Here is an 8,199-nt window from a genome sequence, read left to right on the forward strand (position 1 = left end):
TCCCTCTAGAAACTTTATCGTGATTGAAAGGTTAAATTAAATCTCAACTATAGGCCATATCTAAGTCAGTAGGCTAGATAACAATGGGTTAGGTTAATATCTTCTACTTTATTTCTTGGTCATTAGTAGTTCAACTAGATTTAAAAATAAAAAAATAAATGCCTTTATGGGAAATCTACACCCTGATACCAGTAAATATGCCAAAATAAGTAGTAATGAATTATTTTTACAATCTGCCTTCACTGCATTTACTACACTGTACTTGGACCTGTATTTCCTTTGGATTAAAACCATAAAATAAATACACTTTCTTTGGAATAAAATCATAAAATAAATACACTTTCTTTGGAATACAACTATGAAATGAATCAACGTTCTTTGGACTAAAAGCAATTCTAGAACCTTGAGTCTAAAGATGAGATGGCATTCTAGAAGAGAGGTGGTGTCCATGGCAACCCCATGGGGTGATACTTTATGTGAGGGAATGATTACAATTATTCCTAGATAATGGTGGAGGGGGACTCTATTTTTCTCTTTACCTCCCTTTCAACCGATACAATGACTGATTATGATCAAACAACCATTTGTTACTCACAAGGAGTTTAGAACAGTCAGAGCACTGTCAAGGCCAATGAGGTAGACTACGCTGAATTCTACAGCATCTTCCTTTTTCTCTCTCTGATTCCTCCTGACAGTGGGATAGGGGTGTATTACAATTACAAGATCAAACAATGCTCCTCCTCAAACAATAGGGTTATGTTTGATCTTTCAGCCTGGACCAAAGGGGAACAGCAGAGCACGTTATTGTAGCCCAGTGTGTTGTTGATTCCCAACACCCAATGCTTGTTCAGAGAACAGAATAGGTTACAGACTCATTTCAGAAGGTGTGAGGTATCAAATCCCCGAGTTAACACCCTGTACGGTAAGGAGATCCTAGGGCTTCTTCTGATAGGCCTGTATCCTGATGCTCCCTGGGTGAATAACGATTAGGGATATTTCATTATTAAGGGGCTCAGGTATGACTCCTCAAGGCTAGTAGGGTTTTGAATGGCTCGGGTGGGTGCTGCCTTCAGACTGGAATAGCAGGTAATTAGAACCTGACCTGGGCCTTGCCTTGTGCACAGGCCTGGTCGTCAAACATCAGTACACCAACTGGACTGGCTCGGGTGGGTGCTGCCTTCAGACTGGAATAGCAGGTAATTAGTGTGTAAGTGTGTAGTTGTTTAGATATCCTTCTATATTGGCCGTCACTGTAAATAAGAATTTGTTCTTAACTGACTTGCCTAGTTAAATAAAGGAAAAAAGAAAAGAAAAGTGAAACATACACACACTAACCTTGAGACACACTGAGGCCTTGTCAGAAGAACCTTGACCGTCATGTGACCTAAACAGTAAAGTGTAAACCGGCCTGACCAGCCTGCTCATGATTCTGTTGATACAGGATGGGGACGGGGCTGTTGTGCACTGAGAAGTATCCTGGGGCGTGGGATAATACACACACACACACACACACACACACACACACACACACACACACACACACACACACACACACACACACACACACACACACACACACACACACACACACACACACACAACCAATTCAAGAGGATGGCTCTTGAAAAATGTATTTGGGTTAATAAACATCCTGGTTTGTGATTGGACTGGTTACTGTGTTTCCAAATGGCTGCCATTTCTAGTTATTCTAAATTCTTTGATTGTGCTAATATTTTCCTCCAGGGCTGCAACACACCAAGGTACACCTACTGTAGGTACACAGAGCACACAGAGCACACCAAGGTACACCTACTGTAGGTGCACAGAACACACCAAGGTACACCTACTGTAGGTACACAGAGCACACCAAGGTACACCTACTGTAGGTACACAGAGCACACAGAACACACCAAGGTACACCTACTGTAGGTGCACAGAACACACCAAGGTACACCTACTGTAGGTACACAGAGCACACCAAGGTACACCTACTGTAGGTACACAGAGCACACAGAACACACCAAGGTACACCTACTGTAGGTACACAGAGCACACAGAACACACATGGAGGGACTCTGAATACCATTAAAACCCTTTTTTTTCCTAAGAGTTTAGGTCAAATTATTTACAAAGTGTAAAAACTGAACCAGAGCATCATGGACCATTTGTAGGATGAGATTCATTGTATTCTAAACATCCAGAAAGTTGTCACTGTTGTACTGGAAAGATATATAACTGTAGTGAATGGACATGTTGAGCAGGGCCCCTGGCATGGTGTTCTCACCAATGGTTCACCAACATTTAACGCAGAGAGACATCTCATACAGACATATGCACGGACAAACACATGGCACAACATATTGTGCCATATGTTGCTTACAGTAAATATCGCAAGTGTTTACCCCTCTGTCCTGTCTCACATACTTCCTTCACCCTCACCATGTCTTATGACTCAGTGTTTTCACTGTTCACAGAGTCATGAAAACATTCTCTTCTTCCACCTCCAAGAGCTGCTACACCCTCTACTTCTGAGTAGCCTAGTAGCCTAGTAGCCTAGCCTAGGTAGCTCAGTAGCAATGCAGCCCTGAGACGAGGTTATTTAGTAGCCAGAGTAACCCCTGGGCTGCCCCCGTTTCCAGAGTAACCCCTGGGCTGCCCCCGTTTCCAGAGTAACCCCTGGGCTGCCCCCGTTTCCAGAGTAACCCCTGGGCTGCCCCCGTTTCCAGAGTAACCCCTGGGCTGCCCCCGTTTCCAGAGTAACCCCTGGGCTGCCCCCGTTTCCAGAGTAACCCCTGGGCTGCCCCCGTTTCCAGAGTAACCCCTGGGCCGCCCCCGTTTCCAGAGTAACCCCTGGGCCGCCCCCGTTTCCAGAGTAACCCCTGGGCTGCCCCCGTTTCCAGAGTAACCCCTGGGCTGCCCCCGTTTCCAGAGTAAACCCTGGGCTGCCCACGTTTCCAGAGTAACCCCTGGGCCGCCCCCGTTTCCAGAGTAACCCCTGGGCTGCCCCCATTTCCAGAGTAACCCCTGGGCTGCCCCCGTTTCCAGAGTAACCCCTGGGCTGCCCCCGTTTCCAGAGTAACCCCTGGGCTGCCCCCGTTTCCAAGCAGATCAAGGACCTTGCCAGGTTAAATATGGTAGGTGAAAAAAGGTTCATTGCTATAGAAATAACTGTGAGTAACTACTGCACTTTTACATTGAAGGGACATGCCATGGAAACTATGGAATACTGAATCATTGGTCGAGAGAGAGAGAGAGAGAGAGAGAGAGAGAGCAAAGTGAAAGCGTGTAGATGAGCAGCTTAGCCTTGTTCACAACTATACAAATAGATTTAGTTTGAATCGGAACATATCTACACATACATACTACCTCAATCAGCCTGACTAACCGGTGTCTGTATGTAGCCTCGCTACTTTTACAGCCTCGCTACTGTATATAGCCTGTCTTTTTACTGTTGTTTAATTTCTTTACCTACCTATTGTTCACCTAATACCTTTTTTGCACTATTGGTTAGAGCCTGTATTCAGCATTTCACTGTAAGGTCTACACCTGTTGTATTCAGCATTTCACTGTAAGGTCTACACCTGTTGTATTCGGCGCACGTGACAAATAAACTTTGATTTGAGTTAATTGCCATTACCTCACCACAGCTACTGTGAGACAGCATAGAGATAAATCAATCTCACACAACCTTTATCTGCACACAACCTCCACAGGGGCTTGCCCTTAAGTGTTCATTCCTAATTCTATGGATGCTGACACAGACACAAGCACAGCAATACCCACTTCTACCACCACCACCTCTAATGACAACCTTGTTGAAGGTTCTGCACATCAAACCTTGCTGCTTGGCACAACACGTGCCAACCACACTCACACAAACAAAGTTGTACCTTTTCCAAGATTAATGTAGCCTAGATTTGATTTTAGGACTGTGGTTGATGTGATAAATCCTGGGAGTGTCAATCATTGTTAATAACCATGTTTTTTTATTACCAATGTTATCATTAGATTAGTTTGGCTAAACTAAAAATGGCAGTTGACTTGACACCTACAGAGCTAATTAGATATAATCAAGGGCAGGATACAAACATGATACAAATGCACATCTCAGTGCTAAAAGAGAGAGCAGGGTGCAGCTTCTCTCTCTCAGCTGACAGCTAGTCTCCTCAATTCAAAACAAGCACACAGCAGGATTTCTCATTGACTCACAGGGGAAATCTCATTATACAATTCACAAATCAGCACTTTCCACCGATTCATTTACTACTAGCTAGCCTCGACTACAGTGGGTTTCATAAGTATTCATCCCTGGATTTCATTCACATTTTATTGTTTTACAAAGTGGGATTAAAATGGATTTAATTGTAATTTGTCGCCAACGATCTAAACTAAATACTCAGTGTGAAAAGTGGAAGAAAAAATGTATACTTTTTTAAAAAGATTAATAAAAAATAAAACATGAATACATCTTGATTAGGTAAGTATTCACCCCCCTGAGTCAATACATGTTAGAATCACCTTTGGCAGTGATTACAGCTGTGAGTCTTCTTGGGTAAGTCTCTAAGAGCTCGGTACACCTGGAGTGTGCAATATTTGCCCGTTATTCTTTTCATAATTCTTCAAGCTCTATCAAGGTGTTGGGGATCATGGCTAGACAGTAAGCCAAAGCCACGTAGGAACATTCACTGTCTTCTTGGTAAGTCACTCCAGTGTAGATTTGGTCTTGTGTTTTTGGTTATTGTCCTGCTGAAAAGGTGAATTCCTCTCCCAGTGTCTGATGTAAAGCAGACTGAAATCAGGCTTTCCTCTAGGATCCCGTTGGTTTTTATCCTGAAAACTCCCCAGTATTTGCCGATGTCAAGCATACCCATACCATGATGCAGCCACCACCATCCTTGAAAATAAAACTTAAAATAAAACAGTCAATAAAAGTGCTGAAAACAAATCGTCTCCCTATTTAAAAAGAAGCTGGAGAACAAGCTATTATGGATTTGGATTTCAGTCTAGGTACAGCCAACTAGTGAAAAAATAATATTGCCAAAATGATACAATATATTGTCAAAAATTAAATTAAATCAGACTGGACAAGACTAGGTACTAAATCAGACTGGACAAGACTAGGTACTAAATCAGACTGGAAGATCATACAACAACAGTGGTACTGATGACAGAATTATTGCCTGATGGATCTTCTGAATTTCCCAACACCTTTCTGATGCATTTCAGTCACTAAAAACCACACTGTCTTCAGATTGAAATATTGTCAAAAATACTGTCCGACTGATTTGTAATAGACCAAATAAATGTAAAAAAGTCAACATTGGCCAATGATTACATAACTTGTTTTTTTACATGGTGGGGTCATGAATTAGCCTAGCTGATTATTGAGTTGCAGCTGCCAGTGAAAAGCATCTAAAATATGTGTGAAGAGAATAATTTCAAATGTTGAGACAAGAAGAAGGGGAGGGGTGTGTGTCGGAGATATAGGCGAATCTCTCCACAAAGCAATCTCTCAGCCTTCTCCCACCAATCTCTCAGCCTTCTCCCACAAATCTCTCAGCCTTCTCCCACCAATCTCTCAGCCTTCTCCCACCAATCTCTCAGCCTTCTCCCACCAATCTCTCAGCCTTCTCCCACCAATCTCTCAGCCTTCTCCCACCAATCTCTCAGCCTTCTCCCACCAATCTCTCAGCCTTCTCCTGCACATTCATTGTGTGAATTATTTGCCCCTTTGATTGTTAATTTTGATAAATTCCCCATTATATATATATATATATATATATATATCACCAGTAGTACATGTACTGCTAATCCCCATAATTTGGTTACATTCATTTATGTTAATGCATGTATTAATTACAATAATCTACAGTTCTCATTCTCAGATTAGAACCGTTATCCTTCACTCATGCTGCCAAACATACCCTCGTAAAACTGACCGATCCTCGACTTCGGCGATGTCATTTACAAAATAGCCTCCAACACTCTACTCAACAAACTGGATGCAGCCTATCACAGTGCCATCAGTTTTGTCACCAAAGCCCCATATACTACCCACCACTGCGACCTGTACACTCTCGTTGGCTGGCCCTCGCTTCATACTCGTCGCCAAACCCACTGGCTCCAGGTCATCTACAAGTCTCTGCTAGGTAAAGCCCCACCTTATCTCAGCTCACTGGTCACCACCTGTAGCATGCGCTCCAGCAGGTATATCTCACTGGTCACCCCCAAAGCCAATTCTTCCTTTGGCCGCCTTTCCTTCCAGTTTTCTGCTGCCAATAACTGGAACAAACTGCAAAAAAATCACTGAAGCTGGAGACTCATATCTCCCTCACTAGCTTTAAGCACCAGCTGTCAGAGCAGCTCACAGATCACTGCATCTGTACATAGCTCATCTGTAAATAGTCCATCCAACTACCTCATCCCCATACTGTATTTATTTATCTTGCTCCTTTGCACCCCAGTATCTCTACTTGCACATTCATCTTCTGCACATCTACCATTCCAGTGCTTAATTGCTATATTGTAATTACTTCGCCACCATGGCCTATTTATTGCCTTTACCTCCCTTATCTTACCTCATTTGCACTCACTGTGTATATAGACTTTTTCTACTGTATGTTTGTTTATTCCATGTGTAACTCTGTGTCGCAGTTGTAAATGAGAACTTGTTCTCAACTAGCCTACCTGGTTAAATAAATAAATAAAATATATTTGCAGAGTTCACAACCTGCTACACTTGTAAGAAACAAGTTTTGATTTATTTCATAACCATCTATGAGTTTTGTCAATATTGTGTATTATATTTTGTTTGGAGTGTTCCATGTGAGCAATGAGCATGTGTCTGGTTTGGTCTGTTAATGTTAAGGGAGCACACGCACCTGAGCATGCATAGAAGTCGGTCTACCTGGCCTGCTGCGCGCAAATGTAGGAAAGTGCCCATTTGGGGATGTTCTGATTGTCTTAACTCACCATTTCCACCACTAATAAACTGAGTTTCTCAGTAATTTTGTCTTCACCTCACACAGTAAAGCAACGAAGTAAAAAAAAAACACCTTTTACATCCTTTGCACGTTTTACATCCTTTGCCTAAACCAGTTGATTGACATTATACAATGTTGCACTTCACTAGCGATAGTTCAAGTCAAGACAGATAGAAATTGAGGCAGACAGGTGGAAGTAGAGAGATTAATGCGATTGAAAGTAGCTGGATTTTCATCCTGATATTTTCTACTGTTTAATTTTGTCGGATTTATGTATTTTGTTTAGTTTACATTGCGGCTGGTGCTCTTGCCTTAGTTTAATTTTTACTTTGAGATTTTTTGTTCTCATTTTAATTAAGAATTTTATGATTAACCAAGTCACAATGATTTTGAGAAACGAAAACGTTATTATTGAAATTATACTACTGTTCCATGAAAATGCGCATATGATAATCCAAACTGGCACGCAGCTCCGTGGAAATGGTAGGAAAATTGTAAGCTTCTCCAAACTCATGCACAGCCTACGATGTGATTTATTTGACAATCAGATGACTGGTTGTGTTCATGCCACATTAAAAGGCAATACATTTTTACAGTTAAATGATGTCTTTAATATGAAAAAACTTGACCCCCTATGGAAATCAAATGCCCGTCCAACTGATCCGTTCTGGCACCGGCCCTGCTGTGTCCTACATACAATAGAGTTACATATTAGAATATGGTGCAGAGAATATAGTGATTCATTTAAATGATCATTCTTTTCTATGATATTTCTTAACCTACTGTAAATTATGAAGTGTTGTGCTAAAGTTTGTATTTTTAAAGTATTAAAACGTATTTCTTAATGTAGTCTATTTATGCTTTGGAAGTTAGCTGATGAAACTAACTAGATCGCCCACCCACCTAGTTTCCATCCCTGGAAACCAGTGTCAGTGTTACCGAGTGGACTATCCTGGCTAAGTAAATCAAATCAGGCTATGTAATGTAGCCTACTCACCTCACTTACATTCGGCGAAGTCCAGCCAATTCCTTAAATTCCTTATGCTTTCCAGAGGAGCTTGACTCCCATGCGACGGCGCTCCAACGGAAACTTTGTTGATATCTGTTGTTTTGTAATGGGATACTTGGCTATAACACAGAACGAGGACACACACAGCCATGTACCTCAAGACTAAACCCCACACTAAAGAGCTTTCAGCATCTCCGGTCCTGAGGG

General features: G+C 41.9%; 1 protein-coding gene across 2 annotated transcripts in view; it reads right to left on the reverse strand.

Moving 5' to 3' along the window:
• prlra (prolactin receptor a) overlaps positions 1-8,199 on the reverse strand; it is a 28,018-nt gene extending 19,819 nt beyond the window's left edge. The window contains exon 1 of one of the 2 annotated variants that reach the window (XM_029692363.1): positions 7,990-8,199. The gene's annotated coding sequence lies outside the window, so the exon portion shown is untranslated. Of the gene's footprint in view, positions 1-7,980 lie in introns of both variants that reach the window. The other variant, XM_029692362.1, reaches the window with a different exon arrangement.

The sequence above is a fragment of the Salmo trutta genome, chromosome 15 (assembly GCF_901001165.1).
Source record: "Salmo trutta chromosome 15, fSalTru1.1, whole genome shotgun sequence".
NCBI lineage: Eukaryota > Metazoa > Chordata > Actinopteri > Salmoniformes > Salmonidae > Salmo > Salmo trutta.